Raw genomic sequence first — 26,500 nt, 5'->3', positions numbered from 1 at the left:
CATCATGCTATAGCATTACACAGTTATCGCATGTGCCACGGAGCTTATAGGGCTAGCCCTTCTCTAAATGTGTATTTCAAGGTGACTGACATCAGCAGGCTTGCTAAAGTAGGGCAATGGGAGGTGTAGTGACTGTGCATGGCCTCAAAAGCATTGATCCCTACATACACACAGAGTTTCACAGTTGCCATGCCTGGGATTAGAACTTCTACCTAACTAGTACATCACACTATAGCATTACACAGGTTCCTATCAGATAGTTGAACTTCTGCAAGTTTGAACCTCATATGGTTGAGACCATAAGTTCGAATTTGCAGAAGTTTGAGTGTTTCAATGGAAATCTCCATAAGGGGAGGTTTCCGTTTTGTTCAATGTGGTGTGATCTCAGAGTTGGTATATTTAAGTAGCGGGGGTGTGGGGGCACAGCCCCCCACACTGGGGGCATGCAAGGGGGGATTGTCCCCCTGCTTGCAACAGTTTATTTTGTTTTTTTGTTTTTTTCTTTTATTTTTGTCTTTTTATCCATAGTCAAATGTATTTAACTTCGAACAGGATGGTTCGAACATTCTGTGTTTGAAGTTATTAAACTTCAACTATGTAATATAGACCCCATTACACAGTTACTGCACATGCCACAGAGCTTATAGGGATAATCCTTGTCCAAAGGGGTATTTCAAGGTGACTGATGTCAGCAGGCTAGCTAAACTAGGGCAATGGGGAGTGCAGTGTGTGTGAATGGGCCATAAACCATTCCTCTGGAAACTCACACACAACACTCAGTCACAGACAACTTTTCATTTGACAGGACTGTGTATACAACTGCTAGATGTATAATGACTTGTACTGTCATGTTACACAATTATCACAAGCACTACAGACACTACAGTGCTGAGGGCTACCAGAAGAAAATGTCTACAGTGATAGATATTGGCACATCATGTGATATTGGCCAATTGGATGTGTGGTGGGTGTGAGAGGCCTCATGATGGAAAGCTCTTTGTCACTGTCTGTCTCTCTCTTCCCCACATCTATGTTTGTGTATGTTTGACCTATTATAGTGTGTTGTCCTTGGATATATGTGTGTATTCCTATCTGATGTGTGTGCAAAGCATGACTGGTGTCCTATATGGAGTGTGTGCACAGACATCTGAGACTGACAGATATGCATAGTCCACTGTTGTTGCCAGACATGGGCTTCATTTCTGTAAGTGTGGTAGCATGCCCAGTATGACCTTCTGTACTGAATGTGTGAATCCATTCCAGGTAGGTTGTACTCCAGTGCAGGCATTTGTGTTCTACACCTACAGCTAGCAACCTGATTATGCAGGATATCTGTAGATAGGTTGACCATATGGGGTCCCAATGGGCAAAGGATAGCAGGATACAGTAACTAATTGTGTATGTGCTGCATCTGCTACATGGTTTTGATGTTAGCAGAGATATTCAGACATATGTACTGTTTTACACTGTGATGTATTATGTCATTAACTACTGACAGATATTTGTATTTGTTCGCAGTAATTTCCTGGGGAATACAAGATGAATGAAGCTGTGTCTAGTCATGTCTGCAGCCTACATATTCTTCCACAATCAGGCCATTCTGGAGGGGGAGCTGCAGACACTTGCTGATGGGTCTGTGTAAATGGTCCAGCACCTCGGTACTGTGGTGGCTAAGGATCCCATGCTTGTACAGCTAGCGACGTGACAGAATGGCCATATCCTGCTGTGGCCATACCTCTCAGCTGTACAGATTCACACAGGTTACCCAGAGGCAGGGCTCATATATCTGGTCATTACCCCTTCACATTGTGGTTTACGAGCAGGTTTGTAGCCACCTATTCCTGTGTTTGCAGGCAGGGATAGTATGGGCACACATCAGAGTTTCAGACTTCACACACTCCATGGCGTCCATGCTTCTACCCCCCCTGTTATTCTATACTCTTCCTAACATTATGCAAGCAATATCTGATACGTATCCCTATAGTTATCACTTCATCCCAGCAATATTTAGGGGTTGGTCCACAGTTCATGCAGTAGGACATGGTGGACATGCTACTGGGATTTGTCAACATAGCCTTGCATTTGTGTTCTGTGGGCTGTGTTATGTCGTTACTTGGGACTCCATGAGATAACATACATTGGCAGTACGGGTGAGACACAGGCCTTTGACAGAGGACTGAAGGGGCATTTGGTAGTGATGCAGGCCATCTGTAGCAGGCCAGTGCATTCTGTCACTCCTACAGTCCCAGGCTGCAAGCCACTGTATTCCCCTGAGGTGACAGGGTAGTGTGCAAGGTGTTAATGGCAATAGTTTCTGTCCTTATTAATCCATTGGTGTGGATGCTGGCAGGGTGCTGCTTACAGCTAGGGACACATCTGCATGGGACACCTCTTCAGCATGCTGCATTCTGTTGGTATTCCCATACAGAAGTGGGGGTCATATTGTACTCATTCCCAACAGCAAGGATATGACCTGTGAGGATCCTGTGGCTGATGGTTGGGTGAGCTGAGTGCATGTGTGCTATGGAAGCTACTTGCAGCTGATTCACAGATATACGTGGGGCATTCCCCTTATGCTGGCTTGAGTGGGGACATCAGCAGTTTCTCAGTACTTCATAACTGTGCCTTTTGTGGCCCGCCAGTGTTTGGCCAGACTACATCAATATTTCATTCTACACAGACAACTAATGTACTGCTAACTTGTATGTACAATTCCAAAGGTGCGTCCATTTGACAGTAACATTTTATACACTATCTGTCTAGGGTACTTCCACCTTTGTACTGTGTGTATGTCTGGGCCCACATTAATGCCATTTCCATCTTTCAGATGGTGACAGATATTACATCCGAACAATTAGTATGGATTACTGCTGGATTGGGTCTTGCTGGGATGCATTGTGTTTGGCATTGCAGTTGTTAGAACTTGGCCCTGTCATCAACAGTACTGGCCATTGGCCACCGGGACACAAACCTCCATGTCTACATGCTGACCACTTTCACACAATATACAACACACAACAACCTAACACACAGAGCCCTGTATATTGTACACGTGCAACAATCCATCCTGATAATTTGACCAGCTCAGGTAATGTGTGCTCCACTGTTATTATACCCACACTTACATGTTACCACATTTCTACATAGGATTGTAGGGGGGGGCACACCTGACAACTGTAAACATTTGCTATGATCGTACTGGTATTTCAGGTACTCTACTGGCTTCCATTTCATTCTATATTCTGACCTATCATGCAGACTAGAGGCATATCAGTGTAGTACAGATCTTAGGTTTTATTGACCTACATTTCAGTTTTAGACTTCTTACCCTTCAGAACTAACATCCCACTGCCTGACCTGTTGTAGTCTGTCTGTGTAGGTCTGGAGGGGGGCTGTTCTCCATTGCCATCAATCAGAGGCCTTAGCACAGCCCTTGTTTGTGGTCATCTACACCTGTCCTGCTGGCTGAGACTTTTGCTGGGCATGTGAGCCTCACTGACATGCAAGTGTGTCCTATGGACACACATTTGGCCCACCACATGTCATGCAGTGGGATTTGCCACCTTGTCTAGTACTGCCTACTATGCTGACACCAGTAGTTGTTATGGATTTCATGCTGCCCATATAGGTGTCTACTATGTGCTGCCATCCCATTCAGCCACCCAATTCCCTTGCATGCTCACATCCATACCATAGATACAAGTAGCAGAACATACTACTCCATTCAGCAATTGATAGTGAGAGTGACTTACCTTGTGGCTGTGCCAGTACTGAGGTTGCTGCTGGAGGGCTGAAAATGTCGGATGCACATAGTACACTCCCTATACATGGTTAAGCACAGGTAGTGTCATGTTTGGCATCCCTTTTACTGTAAGTGCGAGTCAAAGAAAGGTGTCATTCCTTGGGTTCCTACTGTGTCAGTGTATGTGCTGTGCATTGCCTCTTTGCCAAAGCCTGGGCATACTGGGCATGCCTCCTTCTGCCTACAGGGGCAGGCTCAGGTTGTTCCTCCTCTGAGTCCCTCTGTGCCTGTGCTGGCCTTGGCAATAGTGGGGGGGGGGCTGTGTGGCCCTGCCCCATGCTGTTCCTGCTGCAGCTGTTTCCACAGGATCATATTGTGTAGCATGGCACATACAATGACAATTTGGGTACATGTAGCTGGAGAGTACTGCAATGCTCCACTGGATATGCCCAGGCACTGGAATTGTGACTTGAGCATCCCATACACAAGCTCTACTATAATTCTGGTTTGTGCGTGTGCCTCATTATGGATCTCTTATTCAGGTGTGTGTGCATTTCTGATAGGTGTCATCAGCCACGGCTCCAGTGTGTAACCATCATTCCCTAGAAGGTGGACATATGGGATGTCCCCATTGGCAAATCTCTGGCACAGCTGCATCATATGCTAGATGTGGGAGTCATGAAAGCTTCCAAGGCTGCCAGCACACACATTCATTTTAATGGCCTGGGCATCGCACATGACCTGGCAGTTGGAGGGGAAGCCCTTGCAGTTTATGTAGACCCTACCCCATTCACCAGGTGGTGCTTTGATATGTATGTGCGTGCAGTCTATAATACCCAGTACCTCAGTGTATTCTGCTATTTGGTGGAAGAGACGCATATTGCTGGTCAATGCCTCACAGGTGTTGTGGAAATATTTGCTCACTGGCATGTGCTGATATGGCATCCAGGAACCGGTGGAGTACCCTGGATGCTGATGCCTGTGAGATCCCCATAATATCCCCAGTTGGCCTTTGGAAGGTACCTGTGGCTACCCTGGGTCTGTACACTCTTCTCCTTCTCCTCACTGTGGGTTGGTTGTCAGCATTCTCATCCTCGCCACCCTCAGCCTCTTCCACATATTGATTTATGAGACTGAAAGCAGCCTGTATCATTTTGTTGCTTTTGTTAGGTAAAATTTCCCTGTTTGTGTACACTGGTGGTGTAGAGTTTGTTTGAAAAAACAGAGGGAAAGGTGTTTGCATAGTTTATAGTAATGTGCTGGGCTGGGCTGCTGCCTGTGTAATTGGCTGGTTCTGATACAATTCACCTGCTAGCTATGCTAGTTCTCCTTGAGTACCTTCCAACTGCTGTTTTCCCTTCCCATTGCCTTTCTGTTTAAGCCCTGAGATGCACCGCACAAACCCAGTGCTCAGATGTGAACAGAGCTGCTATTTCCTGGTTATTTTTGTTTTGTTTTGTTTAAAACCCAGTGACTGGTGCGTGCACATCTGTATAGGCAATGTAAATACAACTATTCAGCTTCAGACACACCCCTTCCTTAGCTGTGCTTAGCTAAGGGCAAACACAGGCCACAGAGCTCCAGTAAGCTTACAGCATGCATGACACACACCCTTATGAAGTCATCTAGCTCTTAGGCTTACACCATGGTATTACTGCACCTACACAGGTGGGTGCAAGGCTGCACTGAGGGGAAATCTGTGATTCAGTATCATTGCCCTCATTTGCATAGGATTGACTGCTAATGCGTGGTTACAAAACCAACACTCAGTCTTTCTCCTTAGCAATCACTATTCCATGGTCTTGTTGTGTTATGCATGCCATTGACTATTATGGCAAAATTATGATTTTGGTTTAAAAGCTTATTTCCAGCTTTTTTTATTATTTTCAGGCCGATCCTGTTTGTGCACCTCTGCCCTGCACTTAAACGGCTGAAATTGGCCAACAAAAAAAAAGTACATTTTTATAATTTTGAAATTAATTTTTATGCCTACGGCCATATATTTGGCCTCTGGCATGCCTATCCCTTCTAATACATGTGTTTGTATGAGCTGTCATGCCTCCGTTTTGTAGTTTGCAGAAATGTATTCAACTACTGACTGAATACATTTCTGCAGTTTACACTATTCCTGCATGGATGCCTGCCTTCTTCCTGGATGACTAATTCAACTCATTTGCATGGTTTTCACCAACAAATGAGGTAATTAGCATACAGGGGCTATGTCCATGCAGGAATAGTGCAGGAGCACTCGTGCACATCCCAGGAGCTTATTCCTGGATCACACAACACTCCTTAACTGAATGCATCTCATAAATATTAATCCACTACAATAAATTTAAAACCTGCCACATATTAACTTGTTCATTATTATTAAAAAAATATCTATCTATATATATATATATATATATATATATATATATATATATATATATATATATATATATAAATGTAGAAACCTCGTTGCATTTGTATGACCGGGTGTGTAAGGTTTTATTAAAAACACTGAAACTAAAAACTAAGAAACTAGTGAACTTAATGTTTTCATTCAGTAGATGATTAATATTTATGAGATGCATTCAGTTAAGGAATGTGATTGATATAAAGTTTTTTAAATTTGATTTCAAGGGTGAGTTTAATTAATCAGTTTATTTCACATCTGAAGAAGTTCCATTTGGAATGAAAAATGCGGTGAGACAGTTAAGCGTTTTGTGTGGATTACTTGGGAGCTGTGTTTTTTTTTTTTGGATACAATAAACTTTTGGCGTTTGGATCACTCATTACGGCTGCTAGTATTTAAAATAAGTTTAATAGACTATTATTATAGTTAGAATTTATCTTCTTTTACCTTCAGTCAAATAATCATTTAATAACCAGTGGAAATTATTAAGTAATATTTGATTATGATATCTTGAGATTTCCCCTTTTATCTTTAGCCAAATAATTTCATGAATTTCTTCCAGTTTCACAGAATAATTGAAATTCAACCATGAAGTTATTCAGCTGAATTCAATAAACCCTACATGTTCTGCTAAGACTTTCCTGGGGATTTAATAAAATCCATGTAGGCATAGTGTAAAGCCTAACATGGAAGGTATCATGGCCATGTATGCAGTACTCCACCATGCATATTAATGAAGATGTATTACTGAGGGAGAGCCGTGTCACATGGTTATTGAATCAGTGTAGGGAGTGTGTTACTGTATACAGAGATGAGAAACATATCCACAGGTACCACCAAGAATTGAAGACCAGCTACTGGTAGCTGCAGTGAAAGGTGGAATGCTCTTGGTCCCAGAGTTAGTGCACTAACTTTTCCACCTGGAACCTGTAGAGAGGAAGAATCTGAACAGAATAGACCTCAGTAACTCCTAGACTCAGGAAGAAGCTTGACAGTGAAGACCCCAGACTGGAATGGCTTAAAACCATGCTCTGGGACCAAGAGCATTCCATCTTTCACTGCAGCTACCAGTAGCTGGTCTTCGATCCTTGGTGGTACCTGTGGATACTTTTTTAGTGAATTTTGGTGTCTTGGTGAACATTTTGTTTGTTTTACAAAGATGAGAAACACACCACCTGCAGTGTCAAAGTGCTGGATATTATTGTATAGATATGTAATAAAAAGTTCATTTGTTTTAATTTTGTTTGCATGGCATGATGCTTAGCAATGGACACATGCCAGACATCTAAACGTAGAAACCAGATACATTTAATTATGAATGCAAAGGTCAAGTTTAAGCATAGCTGAGCAGGTTTGCACACTGCGCCATGGTGCTTAAATATAGTGGAGTGATATATATGTAAAAGTATAGCAGTATTTCACATGGCTATGTAGCCAAATGGTTAGAGTGACATCCTTACGTGCAGTAGGTGCAGGGTTCGAATACACAAGCAAGTTATTTTGTAAATACACATTATGAGACTTATTTTAAATCCTGATTAAAATTTGTATGATTACACAGACAAGTTTTTAAGTTTATTTTGCAAATACACATTTATGAGAAGTACTGTTAAACTTTGACTGAATGTTGTATGAATACACAGACAAGTTATTAAGCATTTATGTTGCAAATACACATTATAAGAAGTATGTTTAAACCTTTGACTGAATATTGTATGTATGTTCAGACATGTTATTAAGCATTTAGTTTTCAAATACACAATTATGAAATGTATTGTGAAATCCTGCTTTACCGTGCTCAGCTATGCTCCAGTAAGCTCAGCTAAGCCTTGCCAAGCAATGCTTAAACCAGGAATGGTTTAGCAATGCTTAGCTGGTTTGTGCATTGCTAAGTAGTGCAAAACACTGCTAAGCAATGCCTGTTTAAGCAACATTGCCAGTTTAAGCAATGCTCAGCAGAGCTCACTGGGTTTGTATGGTGCTAAATGAAGTGCCACATTTTTAAAAATGGACCAATGGCAGTAAAAGGTGGGAAAACAGCTTTATTAAGTGCAACAGGTGGGAATACAGCCATAACCTGTTGGATTTTGAACTTGGCAGGAATTATGGCAGGAGTTGGAGAGTGTATGCGCTTCTGGGCGCAGTGTTGGAGCATTCTGGAGTCCAAGTGAGTAATGCCAGGTACAGTTCAATAAAGATGAAAGCATGAAACTTGATAATGCCAAGGAAATAAAGTGTCTACTGCAGTAATAATGTTAATGAAATAATGTTTCTACTGCATTAATTGTGGAATTACAGCTGTATTGCAACACCTGCATTATGTAAACTGTTCTTCAATAAAGACTGGAAAAATATACCAATCACTGCATGAGGTCACCTCTAATAAAACTGTGTTGTGCAATATGTGTGTATTTTGGGCTTTTGGTCATGAAATCGAGTATTACACCTGCTGTGAACTAAAAACATAAAGAATATTACTAAGTGACTGAAGGTTAGCTAATAAAATAATATTCTGCTAAATTGTAGATGTGGAGCTGTACTACATGATATAATGCATTATGATATTTGTTCTGCACTAAGATCTGAAGCAATAATAGGAATGCCCCAAGGTGTATTGTGTATAACAGGATTGTCTTCCATTTTAGCTATATGCATTCCTACTCTTAGGTACACTGCTGCAGGCAAGTATGAAACTGTAATAGCTGTAGACTGCAAATATGCCATCTGCAACTGTATATGGGTCAGGTAGCCAACCCAGCACTCCGATATGGGTTGTACACATCACAGATATTCCCACCCACTAGGAGTATATTGTCTACACCTGCATTCCATGCATTAATGCACAGTTCACCTACTATCTCTGTCATGCATGAATCTCCTGAATGTGTGTTCAAATGTCAATGCAGTCTTGTATGACACTCCACCTCTATTACCAGGTCATATTCTGTTACCAGATGAGCTCTAGGCATATATTAGTCAATCAATACGTAGTAGCTCAGTTTGGTACATGCTATGTCTGATATACATTTTGTCACACACAGACCAGGGTTCAAATCCAGTGATAAGTACTACTAAATATTATTGAAGCAGTTAAGTATTGTTAACAGATGTTGTCCCCACAGGAATTACAGGTAAATAAAAGGCTGTAGTATCAATTAGAATGGGTTAATAATTTGTGTTCAGATGTACCAGAGTGTAAACAGCATTGCTCAGCAATGTGATAAGACATCATAAAATAAAGGCAACAAGTACAATACTAATAAAAGTTAATACAATAAATAAAATGTGCAATCTTGGTATGGCTGTATGTCTGGTGTGTCTGTGAATGTCTGCGGATAGTCTAACCCCATGCCTGCTAAGGATGGCATGATAGTCATAAACTCCCTGTACTGTGCACAATACATGTCTTTCAAGTATCACACTGTCATGGACTGTGATCACTGTTGCCTAATCCCTTGGTCATAGATCTATCATCAACATGATTTATGTCAATAGCACAGTCACACTACATCAGTCCACAGTGCACCTTGGTAGTCACATATGCCCCCCTGACATGTAATAGTCCCCTATAGTTGTGTACCTGTAAGTGTTACAGCTTGGCTCATACTCTCCCATGCGGATAACTTGACAGGTATATACGTGCTACAGAAGTTATAGGGCAGTTGTATACATAAAGTAAGGGCAGACCTGTAAAGTATATAAGAGTACTGTTGCAAACAATATAGCCTATACTTGTATTAATGGACTGTATTTCTCTCTTCCCCCACCCCTTAGCTGCATCATAATTTATTATTGTTATACATCAGTTATGGTTTACTATGAGCATATGTTGTTCTCAAAGCATTATGTTGCGCCTTGTATTTTATTATTGTTATGCATTACAATGGTTGCATACTAACATACCTTGTTGAATTTCCTATGTTGTTGGCCTTATGCCTTAACTGTTACTGGCATGCTGTTACTATACTGACTGCAATCTCACTTATTGTTGTGTTCCATATGCTATGCAATGTTATGTTACTGGGTTATCTGTAATGTTCTGGCATGCTGTTATAACTAACTAAATATTCTGTTCATTACTAACCTATACACTTATAAATACCTCAACACCACAGCTCGACTGGTTAGGCTGGTTCCTGGCGATCTGCCTACCCTACCTTAGCTGGCAGTGGCACCAGGTCCCAACACATCTGGGACCCAAGTTGGTGCTGCCCCCTCTGCTGGCCCTACACCATCTATGGGTGGAACCGCCTCAGGGGACGGGGTCCATTCCCTCCCTGGGTGCGGGCATGGAGGGGGGGCTGTCACCAAGCAACAGGTACCAGGGATGATGTGCAGGATTGTGCATCATGGCTAAGAGGATCACCTGTGCTGGATTGAGGGCAGACTGGCCAACCTGTAGGGGCAAGGTGGGCTTGCCGACAGCCCCCAGCAAAACCACATTTGGGGCAGTGAAGGAGCAGTGTTGACTGCCCATGGGTGGGGAGCTCAGTCTCACTGCTGCCATCTGGGGGCACCTGGCTCTCTATTTCCACAACACCCTCCCCATCCAAGGTGTTTACCCTCCTCATGTGTCACACACTGCCCCTGTATGCTGTCTTCTCTGTCTTGTCTGTTTGCAAATGCAACCTCTCCTACCCAACTTACCTTCCCACATGTGCCTATATCCCTTCCCCAACATTCCACTCCCTCCTAAAAAAAAGGGCATCTGTCCCACAAAAAAAAAAAAAAATCACCCCCATACATAACTCTTCATTTCTCCCCATTACTGATCTCAACCCACATTGTTTAACACTGAACTGCCACATAATCAGAAAGTCATTTCACAATGGCCAAACATAGCATGCAAAACTGTGGACATACCACATAAATCCCAACAATGGGCAGTATTTTTACCTACTCTCTGAGATGCTATAGTCTCCACACCTCAATAATTTCCATCTCACAGACTACGAAAGGGGCCAAGGCCTACCTTAAGGCCTGAAATATAGCACTGTTGTGCCATGCCATTGGCTAATGAAAGTGCAACCCTGATGTTCTGGATGCAATTAGCAAGTCTGAGCCACAGATTGGTGAACAGGCAATCACCTGTTAATGAGCATTACCTACAAAAGCCAAGATAGTACTTGTGGTAAACAGGTCTGTGATTTGCTTTCCCAAGACAAACTACGATTTCAGAAGCATTTTTCTTCAGGATTTCTGCACAAAAAAGAGTATAGCACTCTACCAGGTATGTAATAGAAGTCCCCATTTAATGGGATGCAGATGGGAGGATGCAGTTATGGGGAATAGGGATTACAACAGTAGGCATCTAGTACATCTCTGGGAATGACATGATGGTAGTCAGCTGTCCAGCACCTATAGGTATGCCTTTCAACTCTGCCTACTGTGACGTAGATCACAGCTCTAGCCCTCTCAGGCCCTCCTACAATGGTTGGCTCCTGTATGAATGCTACTGGATTGTGTGTTAGACAATAGTGATGGTAAGTAATGGTGGACACAGCTGGCATATCACATGATGTATTGTCATTCAGCTCCTCTCAGTCTGTGAATGTCACAAAGGAATAATTCAAACATTGTACAGGAGTCCCTGACTGTCCCTGATGTATCTGGCTAGGCAACTGTTTAGCTGACATTCATATCTCATCATTTGAGAGCTATGACTAGCATACCTGGTGACTCCCTACAGCAGGACTTCAGCTCATAGCCAGTAGTAGTGGGGGGACACAGGCCTGACTTCAGTGACAGAGTCTACATATTGATCATACAAAGTAAGGGAATAAATACAGTATTATTACTGTAGCACAACTGTTTTCTGAGGGTTATGGCTTGAGACAGCCAGATTCCCCACAGTCTGAGAACAACCATTAAGTATTGTCCAACCATTTGCCAGACATCCACATGTTTCTGGCAAAGGGTCCACATATATCAGGCACATGTACACATTCCACAAACATCTGTGTACTGCAGAAGTTGGGCACCTACAGATAAGATACCCTACAGCACATTTGCAGTATTGTGTGTAATTGCATCACATGAATGTTGCTGGATGTCCCCATATACTTGTAGTAACACTCACGTATTTGTCGGACAGTGGCTGTATGACATGGTATTGGGACGTTGCCCATTGGGGATACACCACAGTAGATGGCATTGATGGGAGTGGAGACATACAACACACTCCATCACAGCACACAGGGACATAAACGGTATTGTCACTGTGTTGCTGATAGCCACATAATACTGTGTTGATAGATGGCGGGGTATGATGTGGGAGTTAGTGGAGGATAATGCTGGCCAATTTGGATGTGCAGGATGTGTACTCTCTTCTTGCCTTTCAAAAAGGATGTATAGATGGAGGCACCTGGCATTTTCAGCTGCAGAAAATGATGTCATCCTGGATGGCCTCAGACTACATTACAACATAGTGCTGTACAGGAGTCAACAGAATTGTGAGCAACATGCTGCACTGTGGGCTGACCTCGTCACAGCAGTAAACCAAGTAGGGCTACAGGAAATAAGCTACCAGCAGGTCTGACACTGGGCAACACACATGATAACTGCTGCATGGCAATGGGCCGCTGCTGTGGCCAGGGCCTGCAGCAGAACAACCATTCTTGGCCACAGAGGAATTCCTGGTGAACCTGGGATCAACCACCAGCTCCCAAGCATCCATCACCCCATATGCTGTGGAGGGGGTGCCACAGCTTCCATTGAAGAGGAGCGCCCAGATAAGCCTCCTGTGTTCTTCACTGTAATACTGTATCAGTCATTGTGGCAGCCTCTGCATACCAGTACATGGATGTTAGGTCAGTCTGTATTGGAGGTTTGTTTGTAATGCACATTTGTGCACACATACTCAAAATGTCAGCAATGTGGGCAATATCACAGTTCCTAATGTACATGTTGATATACGCCCATATTATCCTGTAACAATGCCACATTTGTTTTTGCTGACAATACTTCTCCCTCACATTTCCATAGGTATGTCAGGTGTGGCCGGAGTCCAACATCCTGTACCTGGTGAGTGTGAAACTGTTCTGGTATGCATCATATATACCCTAAGAATGTTAAGGGCTGCCATTTTGTTGTAGGGACAACTGTTATGTTTAGCCAGAGAATAATACAGTTATGTTCTGTTTTGGAGGGGTTAACTGAAGTGCATTGAATTGGCAATAACAGTAGTGCATTTGCAGGAGCTGTAGCATATTTGCACTTACTTTTGTGAAGGTCTATGCAGTCTGCTTTACAGGGGGCAATAGTATGGTCAAGATGGGTGCACTGTGTCTTAGGTATAGATCTGTCACATACACTGACGTATCGCTTATCTCACAGGTGTATAGTAGTGACAACATTAACCAGGCATAGCTGTACTGCATGTTATTAAATGCCTGTCTTGTCTGTGTATGCTGTAGTCTGCTTGTGTGTTGTGCATGGGATCAGAAATAAGATGCCATATGTATAATACAGTTGTAGCACCTCATCTGTATGTGTGTGTGTGGATCACCAGACATAATAGTGCAGGTAGTAATGTAGTTATGTTGTCTTCCTCCTCAGAGGTGACCATGGGGGTTGGAATGTGCCCCCGTAACAACTTGATGTCAGTATCTCATCAGACTCTGATGATTATGGTGACTATATTGAGGCACAGGCAGGGCTGTTGGGGGTTGAAACTGTTCCATGGGTTGATATACCACTTCCTCCCCTATTGTCCCCACACACAGTCAGTATGCCCACACATACCCAGTCCTCTGTGACAATAGATATTGGACTGTCAGAGTGTGGCAGCATTGAACAGGAGAGTGTGGTGACTATGGCATCAGTGACTGTAGAAGCTAACCATAGCCAGAGACCTGGAGAGATCCCACACAGGCATATTGACAGGAGTACTCAAAGGACGACTGCTGCCCATCCACCACCTGTCACAGGCATCACATCACGAGTCACTCGATGCATATTTTGGTCCATCATGGAGGCACAGGTAAGTTCCAAATGCAACACCAGATGGATGCTCAGGATTATGGCTGCATCACTGTCTGACATTTCTGATTCCCTCCACCACATTGGTGATGCCATGCATCATTTCACTGATGTAGTGGACAGACAGTAGGATGAGAGATTGTCAGTCCTTGACTGCACATTGCCTGTGATAGAATATGTGGTGGGAGTAGGGCATTGGACACATGGCTGTAGGTCAGCAACAACATCCACTGAGGGTCCCTGTGGCCATGCACACTCACGCTCCTATAGTGGCAGTACCCCCAGCACTACAGAAAGGAGGGTGCTGTCCACACCATGATGTGGCAAGCCATGGGCACATGGTCTTGGGCAGTCCCATGAGGGACACAGGCCCAGCAGACACCAGTCACCATCTGTGACTAGTACTGCATCTGACCCTGGGCACGGTGGTGCCAGTGCCACTTCTGGCAGAGCCAGTTCCCGTGTTCCTGGCTGGAGACAGTGAACTGTCCAGTCTGCCATGTATGGTCCACTACTGTGATACATACCCATGTGTAGGGCTAGTACAATAGCACTGAGTATTTATCACATGCACCACATAGCTTATATGGCTTAGGAGTGTTTGCCACTGCAGTTAAGGTGGATGACATCAGCAGGCCCTGTAAAGTAGGCCAATGTGGGGTTGACACGACCTCAAAATGTATAACCATTGCACACAGATAGGCGAAACAGACACACTACTGCAAGGAGATGTATTTATAGACAGACACAGAGTTGCACTTTCTGAGATTAGAACCCCTACCTATTCAGTAATATATACTATAGCACTCAGTGCTTATCGCATGTGCCACAGAGCTTATGTGGTCTGAGAGTGTTTGCCACTGCAGTTAAGGTGGATGTCATCAGCAGGCCCTGTAAAGTAGGCCAATGTGGGGTTGACACGACCTCAAAATGTATAACCATTGCACACAGATAGGCGAAACAGACACACTACTGCAAGGAGATGTATTTATAGACAGACACAGAGTTGCACTTTCTGAGATTAGAACCCCTACCTATTCAGTAATATATACTATAGCACTCAGTGCTTATCGCATGTGCCACAGAGCTTATGTGGTCTGAGAGTGTCTGCCAGTGCTATTAAGGTGGATGATATCAGCAACTGTTGACAGGGACACCACTGTTGTGGAGGACACTAGTCACAGGGCCATAAAATGATTGACTATTGCACAAACATTTATTTTTTATTTATTTTATTTTACATTTGTTGACCAGGCTAGTCCAACTGGATATATGTCCATTTTCAGTGGAGGCCCGGGAAGAAAAGCTCCAACATAGATGAAAAAACATAAACATGACATAAGAACAATATATTTGTAATCCTAGAACACATCTGTAAACAACTTGTAGACTATCCTTATAAGACTAAAGAGCATTAAAAACATAGATTTAGAGATCAGGTACTTAACATCAATTAAAAAGGAAAGAATAATATACATTAGCTGGAAGTATGTATATAAAGTGATGAGCAAGCAGTTTAAGATACAAATCTTTGGTGGTGTAGTTAAGAGCAGGATTAAGTTCATATAAGAGCAAGATTAATCTTATACAGCAGGATTACGATGATACAGATGTTGAAGACTAATACTGTTGACAGCTAAGAGAGCAGGTTAAAACTCTGAGTTGGTTATATAGAAATACTCAGTAAGTACAGAGTTGGTTAGCTAACTGCACATAAGCTGTAAGGTTAATGAGGGGTACTGGCAGTGCAGTAGTACTATGAACAGTGAAGGTATGAGTAGTAGGCAGCAGCTTTTTAGTCTGGGTAGGTGCAAGGGCAAAGCCAGCAAGTCTTGAGGTATGTTTTAAGTTGCTTTTTGAAAAGTGGTGTAGAGGAGAGGGAGGTTAGATCACTAGGGAGTTGGGTCCAGGTTTTCCCTACAGTGTTGGAGAACAGAGAGTCCCCAGCCCTGTTATTGGATTTTGGAGTGGATACTAGACGTTTCCTTGATGAGCATAGGGTTTTAAGATTATTGTAGGGGGTGATGAGGGTAGTTAGTACAGGAGTATTGCTAGGATGATGAAGGGTCTTATGGGTGGTAATAAGTTGGTGAAAGAGAAGCTGATTAAGTAGTTCCAGCCTTCCTAGCTGTTTGAGATTGTGACAGTGGTGGGTTCTAAATGGGGATCCAGTGACAAATCTGGCAATGTTATTGTAGGAGGTATTAATCTTATTGAGGTTGTTTTTCGATAGGTTGGTATAAATGGGAGAAGCGTAGAGATAAGATGAGTATGGGCAATAGTAGTTCTAGCTTTTGGAGTAAGAAACTGTTTTAGCCTATAGAGGGAGCCTAGTTTTCTGTTCACTGACTTTATTGTAGTACTGATATGGGTATCAAAGGTGAGGTTGCTGTCTATAGTTACCCCTAAAAGTTTGGTGGTAGGGACAGGAGATATGACAGTGACATTATTTGATGTTACTGTGAGGTGGAGGGGGGAGGACTTTTGTGTAGGAGTAAAGAGCAATAGTGTGTTTTTTGGGGGGTTTAGGAGGAGGCAGCGTTGGAGGAACCAATTCTCAACTATGTTAAATGTTGCCTGGGCGAGGGACTGCAGTTCAGATATGGATGAAGAGGAACATATTAATGTAGAGTCATCTACATATTGTATGCAGGTGGCTTGTGGAGTATTCATGTTTAGATCACTGATAAAGAGTGAAAATAGGAGAGGGCCCAAGATGGAGCCTTGAGGGATGCCCAAGGTAACAGGAAGAAGGGTGGATAGGTTATTCTCCCAAAGTACTGCTTGTTTTCTGTTTTCTAAATAGGAGTTGAACCATTTTAGTGCCTGAGTATCAAGAGAGAGGGACTTAGGTATACTCAGAAGTACCTGGTGGGTTACCATATTGAAGGCTTTTGAGAGGTCAATAAAGAAAGCAGAAGAAAGAGTATTGTTATTGTGATGTTTGTTGAGACAGTCTGAAAAGGACAAGAGGGCAGTGGTGGTGCTGTGGAATGGCCTAAAACCATGTTGACAGTTTGCTAGTATGTTATTTTGTAGTAGGTGGTCTAATAGTTGGTGGTGGATAAATTTCTCCATGATTTTTGCTAGAGGGGAGAGTAATGCTATTGGGCGATAGTTAGAGAGTTAAGTAGAGTTACTGCCCTTATGAAGAGGGATGATATGGGAGATTTTCCAGACTGATGGGATGGTGCTTTCAGTAATTGTTCTATTTATTAGAATGGAGATAGGATATGCTATTGCTTTAGCAGCAATTTGTAGGTATTCAGCAGGTAGCAGATCAGCAGAGGGGGTGCATGGTTTAAGTTTTCCAAGGAGATGGCAAATGAGGGAAGTGGGTACTAGTTGTAGATGAAATGAGGGAAGAGAGGTAGTGGGTGTCAGGCTAGTAATTACAGGGAGGGATAGTGAACTGGCCAAAGAGTGAACAGTTTCTGTAAAGAAGGTATTAAAGGTGTCTGCAATATGCTTAGGATTGCTGTGGGAGGTACCTGATGGGGGTAGGTGTTTTGGAGTGGCCTGTTTGTACCAGTTTATTAATACCTGACCAAAACTTTTGGGAATTATACTGATGTTTATGCTGGAGCTGAAGGTAAAAGTTTTTCTTGTCAATGAGTATAGATTTCTTGGTAACATTTCTAATCTGTAAATGGACCTATAAATCACCTGTTTATAGGTGCACCTATAAATGCTGGTGACATAAGTCAGCTTGCTTAACATGAGCCTGATGAGCATGTCTGTACTGCTGTATTGGAAATATCTATATAAACACACACACACACACACACACACACACACACACACACACACACACACACACACACACACACACAACACACACACACACGGTGGCTGATGTCAGATTAAACCCCTCCTTACCTACTGTTACACACTACAGCTCACAGTACTAGTTGCACACACCACCGGTTACATTTGGTGTATAAGTGACTGCAACACTACATTGCTTTGCACCTTTATGTGGCTATACATATATATCTATATCTATCTATTATATATATATATATATATATATATATATATATATAGATACCTATAATATATATATATATATATATATATATATATATATATATATATATATATATATATATATATATATATGTGTGTGTGTGTGTGTGTCTGTACTAAGGGGGATAGGGAGAGACAAATTCATATACATAGCTGTCTGTATGCACAGAGATATATTCATATCCTAGTTCTTTAGCAGATGAGGCATCAGACATGGGCCGACATTAGCTAAGTGTAGGAGCATGCCCAGTGTGACTGTCAGTACTTCCAAGGTGACTCCAGGCCAGACCTAGTTGTACTCCAGTCCGGGATTTTGTATGCTACAGCCAATTGGTTGCTGCACCTGATTCAACAGTCCAGTACCTCCCTGATATTATGTCCAAGGGATTCCTCGGCTGTGAGCTGCACATAATATCTGAGTCATACCTAGGGTATGTACAGATTGTAATAGACTGTACAGGGTTTTGCATCATATGTCTGGTATGTCTTACATAGCATTGTAATTTTCAGGTACATCAGTGACAAATCATTATAGATTGATCTTCGGAATTGATGAGACATTTGAGTTACTGACGCCTTACTCAGCAGGCAACCCATGCCACTGCACGACCTGTTATTCTATGCACATTTGTCTGGCCACTAGTTAATCTTTCTCTTATATGTGGGCCTTTGTCTGACTCCTATCCATGGCTTTGTCCATATTTCCTGCTCTAAGTAGTTGTAGGTATGCTGTGACTGGGGTATATGATGTAACAACACACACAGGGCTACAGACTTCACACCTCTGACTGTACATGTTTAGCAGGATGTCTAGCATTCCACCCCATATGTCTGCTCTGCTCCTCAGACTGTTGTGTTTTTTTGCTAATATACAACTACATGGTGCTGACTGACTTGTAGGTACTGACACAGTTACATGATGGCCTTTACATCCTGCTGCTATTCTGACATGTAAAAACATGCTGTTATACTAGCCACCTTCTAGGTTACTCAGAGCATGCATAATGTCCATAGCTGTGACCGCCTGTCCCTCCATTGTCTCTGGCTTTGTCCAGCTTTCTTGCAGTTACAAATAGTGACATATTGACAGTATGTGGGGCTCCTACCATAGGAGTACCTCACATGCAAAATTGTAGGTGCAGCCGACTTCAAACCATGAACATCATCAACCATGCTAATGTACATAGCCCACTAACCCACACCAGCCACTAGAAAGTGAAGTTCAATTCCTGATACTGTCAACATCAGACAGACATACACTTTGACCCTTGCATAGTGAGGAAATAGAACATTTCACCAGGTTGTTTGGGACAGCCCTGGGATTGTGTGGTCTGCTACTATAACCTTGCAAATGTACTGTTACTGCAGTTGCATGGGAACATGGCTGTGTTGGGGATAGGGGACTCTAGCACTGACAGTCATGCATCTGCCCTATGACCCCACTGATTGGTAATTCCATCACAAAGTGCAGTGGGTTTTGCTGCCTTGTAGCCTACTGCATGTTATGGGTCAGACAGTATTGGACAGAGATTTCCTATTGTCGCACATAGCTGTTAGTTCTCTGCAGGTAGCCCAGTAGCCCACTCTATTCCCTTGCATACATGCAGCAGGTCCATACATATGCTACCATAGTCTAGTACCCCATACATTTGTTGTAAAGAAGAGTGACTTACCTTGTGACAGCAGCAGTTGAGAAAACAGTGCTTCAGGGCTGACTCTGTCTGATGCATGCAGTACACAGCCAATACATGGTAAGGTACAGGTTGTGTGGTATGGCTGGCATCCTTTTTACCTTGTATGTGAGTCAGAGTGAGGTATCAGTACCTAGGACCCTAGCTTGTTAGTGCATGTGCTATGCATTGCCTCTTTGCTAAGCCCAGGGCATACTGGGCATGCCTATGTCTGCCTACAGGGACAGGCTCAGGGGGTTCCTCCTCCAAGTCCCCCTGTGGCTGTGTGGACCTTGGCACTCTTGGCGGGGCTGTGTGTCCCTTCCCTGTGATGATCCTGCTGCAGCTGTTTCCACAGGATCATATTGTGTAGCATGGCACATGCTGTAAACATCTGTGCACATTTGGCTGGAGAGTATTACAGAGCTCCACCAGATATATCCATGACTTGAGCAGCCCAAACACATGCTCTATGATTTTCCTAGTTTGTGCATGCGCCTCATTATGGTGTTCTTCGGTAGGTGTGTGTGTATTTCTGATGGCTGTCATCATCCATGGTTCCACTGCATTGTCAGTATCCCCCAGTAGATGGCCACATGGGATGCTCCCCCTGGCAAACATCTGGTACAGCTGTGATGCATGCCAGATATGGGAGTCATGATAATTGGCAGGGCTGCCAGCACACACAGTCATGATAATGCTCTGGGCATTGCACACCACCTGGCAGTTGATGGAGTGACACCCCTTGCGGTTGATGTAGACTCTACCTTCCTCACCAGGTGGTGCTTTGATGTGGACATGACTATAGTCTATGGCACCCAATACCACAGGGTAGTATGCTACATGGTGGAAGAGAAGCATACTGCTGGCCCTTTCCTCAGGGCTGTGGGATAAATAAATGTGCTCACTGGTATGTTTGCATAGCAGCCAGGAACTGTTGGAGTACCCTGGATGCAGATGCCTGTGAGGCCTCCATCATGTCCCCAGTTGGTCTTTGAAAAGTACCTGTAGCTAGTATTCTAAGGGCTACACATACTTTTGTTTCCACTGGGATGAATTCTGTGTTCCCCTCTGTTGGCTCTGGGTCTGAGTTGAGATCTGCAAAGTTCAGTGATTTCTTGTAGTATGTCCCTGTCCACCATGTAGCTCTCTACAATCTCCATTTTGCATTAGTTTTTGGACTCACAGGACATAGTTTTGCACATATATGTGCCTACAATGACATTTCTGACCTTCTAATACAGCCCCTGTTCAATTTTTACATTTCTGTACATGGATATTTTCCATGTACACTTCTGACACCAACACGGGTTCTGAACAGATACCTACCTGCTTCTTGGATCACAAAACACCCTCATTTGCATGTATTTCACCTGCTTATGAGGTGATTTGCATGCCACAGACACTTCCGTGTCTGCACGCTCGTCCATGCCCCTCTGCTCTGTTTACTGGATCACATGGTTGCTGGTTTCTGTGTTAGATCTGTGCCACTCTGCCTACATGGAAAATCACTCCATGTAGGCTTTATTGAATTCCTCCTATGTGCAAGGTGAGGGGCAATGCACACACAATAGTGCACAGTTTCGGATTCAGTAAGCAAATCTACATAGTGTGTAGAGCCCATAAACACAGTAAGCATCATGGCAAGCAAATGACAGCATAAACAGCTAAACTGTATGCTAATCAAACACTATAAAGCAACCGTGTAGACTTAGTGGTGGTTTTCCCTGCAAATTCCAATACCTATTGGAATACAGCCATGAAAAGGAGTCTACAAAGAAAGAATATTAGGGGCGGCTGTTGCTTTAATCCATGTGTTTGTGCAACAGGCTGAATTCTATGCTGCTGCTTCTGATAATAGACCAAGGCCAAGAAGGAGAAGAGTTTTTAGACCCCAGTTAACTTATCACAATCTACATGTCATGGAAATTGTAGAGCACTATAGGGTAGATGGACGCACACTACAGAAACTCTGCAGCCTCTGTCATCCTCAAGTCAGACCCAGGGCAAACCAAGGGGAATCAATACCAATGGAGACAAAGGTATGTGTAGCCCTTAGAATTTTAGCTACAGGAACTTTTCTGACACCATCAGGGGCATGCTGGGGGTTTCACAGGCATCTGCATCTAGGATACTCCATTAGTGTCTGAATGCTATGCTCCAACATGCCAGTGACCACATATATTTTCCCAGTACTCCTCAATACAGGGCCACAAATGTGCAAGAGTTCTACCCTGTTGTACTGGGTGCAATAGATTGTACACATGGAGAAATCAAAGCACCACCTGGGGAACAAGGCAGGATCTACATAAATAAGAAAGGCATCCACTCCATCAACTGCCAGGTTGTGTGTAATGCTAAGGGAATCATCTTGAATGTGTGTGTGCTAGCAACCCAGGCATTTACCTTTCAGAGACCAAAAGGGGACATGCTGGGGGGTTTCACAGGCATCTGCAGCCAGGATACCCCATCAGTGTCTGAATGCTAATGTTCCAACATGCCAGTGATCACATATATTTTCCCCATACCCCTCAATACAGGGCCATAAATATGCAAGACTTCTACCCTGTAGTATAATATCATGAAGTACTGGGCGAAATAGATTGTACACATATAGAAATCAAGGCACCACCCAGGGCAGGGTCTACAGAAATAAGAAAGGCTTTGACTCCATCAACTGCCAAGTCATGTGTAATGCTAAGGGAATCATCTTGAATGTGTGTGCTGGCAACCCAGACATTTACCACAACTCACATATCTGGCATACCTTCCAACTGTATCAGATGTTCAGTAAGGGTGATATCCCACAGGGTCTTTTACTGAGGGATGCAGGTTATGGACTGGACCCTTGGTTGATGACATCCATCAGAAATGCACACACACCTGCAGAAGAATGCCATAATGAGGCACATGTTAAAACTAGAACTATCAAAGAGCGTCTGTTTAGGCTGCTGAAGTTGCGGTTCCGGTGCCTGGATAAATGTGGGGGAGCCCTACAGTACAACCCAAGTACATGTACAGAAATCTTCACTGTGTGTGCCATGCTTCACAACATCATCCTGAGAAAACAGTATCAGTAGGACCAACAAGAGGAAGGGTCACACATTCCATCACCAATGGCAAGGTCACCAGAGCAACATGCAGGTGAGGAGTCAGAGGGGGAGCCAGCAGCTTCTGTGGGTGTAGGCAGATGTAGGCATGCTCAATATGCCCTCACATTTGCTAAGAGGAAATGCATACCACACTCACTCACTCAGCACCTAAGGGGCTAAAATCTTCATCCTACACACATACATATAGTAACATTGATGCCCGTCAATGCTCACAGCCTTTACTACCGATGTAATTATTTGTGTACTCCTGACATCAGACAGACTCAGCCCTGAAATAAACCTGAACCAACTGCTGGATTTACAAGGTAAGTGTTTTAACTGGAGTGTTAAACAAGAATTGTGTAATAATACAAATGAATAGCATATCCTTGCATGTTCTTACCTGCTAATGTAAGTGAGCAAAAGTTGGTTGACTTTTACAGCAATGACTTTCAAATGTGACAGCAGAGACTTATGTGAATACATGTATCGTCTATTAGGTAATAGGCCTCAGGCATCAAGTATTCACAGATTCATACCTCTCAAAGGTACTGATGGTCAACAAATGTCCTCAGTCTGTCCTCATGCTTTTCTACACTGGAAAATATTAAGGTACAGCCCAACACTCTAATAATGGGTGATTTCAACTACCCTACCATTAACTGGGAAAACTGGGAAAACTACTCGTGTACCAACTCTTTTGCTCAAAGTTTTCTGGAAATCATCAATTCCAATGCCTTGGATCAACTTATCCACACCCCCACCAGGGGCAGTAATATCCTAGACCTGGTCATCACCAACATGGGCGACCGGTGTTCCACACCAGAGGTCAGCTCCTCATTGGTCATATCCGACCACAAGCTAATCACCCTAGACATCCACATCCTGCTCCCACCCCCCACATTAGCAAAACAACTGTAAAAAATTTCTCCAAAGCCAACTTCACGCTTCTTAAGACAGAAGTGGCAAACTTCATGACACCCATGCAGATGGACAATAGAGGTACGACTGCTGAATCCTACACAAATGCACTTTATAAGCACTTACACGAGTGCATGGCTTGTGCTATCCCTTAAGAACCAAGATGCTATCCTCCAGAAAAAGGAAGCCAATCTAGTGGTCTTCTGCCATAAACAAACTCTACAACAGAAGAAAGAAACTGTTGCAAAAAAGAGTAAAATCCCATGATTGGAGGAACTCCCTGGTCAGCCTCAGTAAGAAGCTGAGATCACTCATAAAATCCTCCAAAGCTAGTTATGAAAACAAAATTGCCACTGATTCTAAAGACAACCACAAAGCATTCTATAGCTATGTCAAGAATCTCAATGGCAACACTCAGATCTGCATACAGCACAATGACACTAAATATACAGAACCAACTGATATTGCCAACATCCTGGCAGATAGGTTCAGTGCTAACTTTATCCCCCTCTCACTCCCTAAAGGACCCATCTTTATATCGGAAGAATGCAAAGTTCCTGTAATCACGGCTGCACTGGTAAAAACCTCACTCTCCAAAGCCAAGAAAACAGCATCCATGGGACCTGACAACATCCCAGGCTGCCTTCTACATGAACTACAGAATGAACTGGTACCCCACCTAAGTACCATGTTCAATCATAGCCTCACCTCAGGCTTTGCGCCCATTGAATGGAGCACTGTGACGGTTATCCCACTCCACAAAGGGGGGGCCATAACAGACCCCGAGAACTACCGCCCCATTAGCCTAATGAGCCTGGTCTGCAAGGCCATGGGACATATCATCAAGGAACTCATAAACAAAGACATTGGAGATCTCCAAACTCTGTACCCCACACAATTTGGGTTTGTAAAAGGCAGATCATGTCTTCTAAACCTGATAGACTTCTTTGAAGTAGTCACCAAAGCCATAGATGAGGGTAAAGTGGTTCACACAGCCTATCTAGATCTCGCCAAGCCGGTCAACACCATCCCCCACTCTGGAATTATAGATAAACTCACCAAACTAGGTATAAATCCCTATGTCACAAGATGGGTTGCCAACTGGCTTACTGACAGAACCCACACTGTGAAAGTAGCAGACTACAAATCAGACTTCAGACCAGTGACAAGTGGAGTACCACAGGGTTCAGTCCTAGGTCCTCTCCTGTTTGGTATCTACTTCTCTGAAGTACAGGCTAACACAGAAGGTCTTTGGCTAACTAAATTCACAGATGACTGCAAACTAGGAGCCATAATCGAAAATTCTAATGATGTGGACATCCTACAAAAGGGCCTCACTGAGACAGATGCCTGGTCAAAGCCATGGTCTCAAACTCAATGCCAAAAAGTGCATTGTCATCCCCTTTGGTAAAAACTCTGTACCCATGAACTACCACATAGGCGGTAGTCTACTTAACACCAAAAGTGTGATGAGACCTTGGGACACAGGTGGACAGTAGTCTCTCCTTTGATAATCACATTGCCACAGTGGTCAGGAAATCCTATGTGGCACACCTCATCACAAAAGGTTTCTCATCCAGAAAAAAAGAGGTCATTGTTCCCCTCTACTCATCACTCATTAGACCCATTATAGAGTACAACACCCCTTTTGGTATGTACCTCACAAGACATCTACAACAACTGACAAGGCCACAAAAATACCTCACAAAGAGGATTACTGGCCTCAAACAGATGCCTTACGCAGACCAACTCAAAAAACTCCAGCTTTACTCCGTCGCATATCGCCTACTCAGAGGCGATCTCTGCCTAACATACAAAGCTATGTCAAACCCAGAGCTGTTGGACATGCTCCACTTAAAGCAATCCCAATTCCTCCAAGCTACAAGCTCTAGGGACCTAAACCTTGTCACCACAATAAACAGAACATGCTGGAGGGACAGATTCCTGTCCCAGAGACTTCCCATACTCTGGAACAGACTACCTATCTATGTCAATAAGAGCTCCTTATTAGCACTCCAAGAAAAATCTTGATGTTTGGATGGATAATGGGAAATTCACCCTGGGCATCACTTCTGTGGTTCTGCTTGACAGGGGCACAGGAAAATAATTTTCTTGGGTGGCGAAAGCCAGGGCACCTTTTTGGCTAGGCTTGTATAGGCCCCAGGGCCGATAGCCTAGTACCTACCTATGAACCTATGAATCATTAAAACAGAAGTTAGAATGTAATGAGATGCATTTCACTTTCATTCTTCATAACTCTCGGAACATTCTTAAAAATTCTGATGCAAAAAAAATGTTTTGAGTCTACTTTCCAACACCAAAATATGCAAAGAGCACAATTAGCAAAACAACCTCACAAACACAAATATACTAAGCATCAAACACAAAAGCTTATGTATCCCTGAATTCAATTGATAGAAAACAAGATATGGCACTGATATCATCACTTGCAAAGGGTGTTTTGGCAAGAAGCCTAACTTGTCACAAAAAGAAAGAGTGCATGTGAGTAAGAAAGAGAAATAGGCAGACATTTGGCTAAAGTAACAAGTGACTCTTGTGACAGAATGAGCTTGAAGCCTCATGGTTGAACCCTGCACCTTTTATGTGTGCATGTCTATACAGGCCCTCCACTTGAACTTGGTGTTTAAGTGTATGCAAGAACACAGCC

General features: G+C 43.2%; 1 protein-coding gene across 1 annotated transcript in view; it reads right to left on the bottom strand.

The window, feature by feature from the left end:
• Nucleotides 1-26,500, bottom strand: part of LOC122799842 (acidic mammalian chitinase-like) — a 388,615-nt gene that overhangs the window by 352,319 nt on the left and 9,796 nt on the right. The window lies entirely within an intron of this gene.

Source organism: Protopterus annectens, chromosome 4.part0 (assembly GCF_019279795.1).
Source record: "Protopterus annectens isolate FY-2018-M chromosome 4.part0, PAN1.0, whole genome shotgun sequence".
Classification (NCBI taxonomy): domain Eukaryota; kingdom Metazoa; phylum Chordata; order Ceratodontiformes; family Protopteridae; genus Protopterus; species Protopterus annectens.
This window is presented reverse-complemented; position numbering and strand designations above follow the sequence as displayed.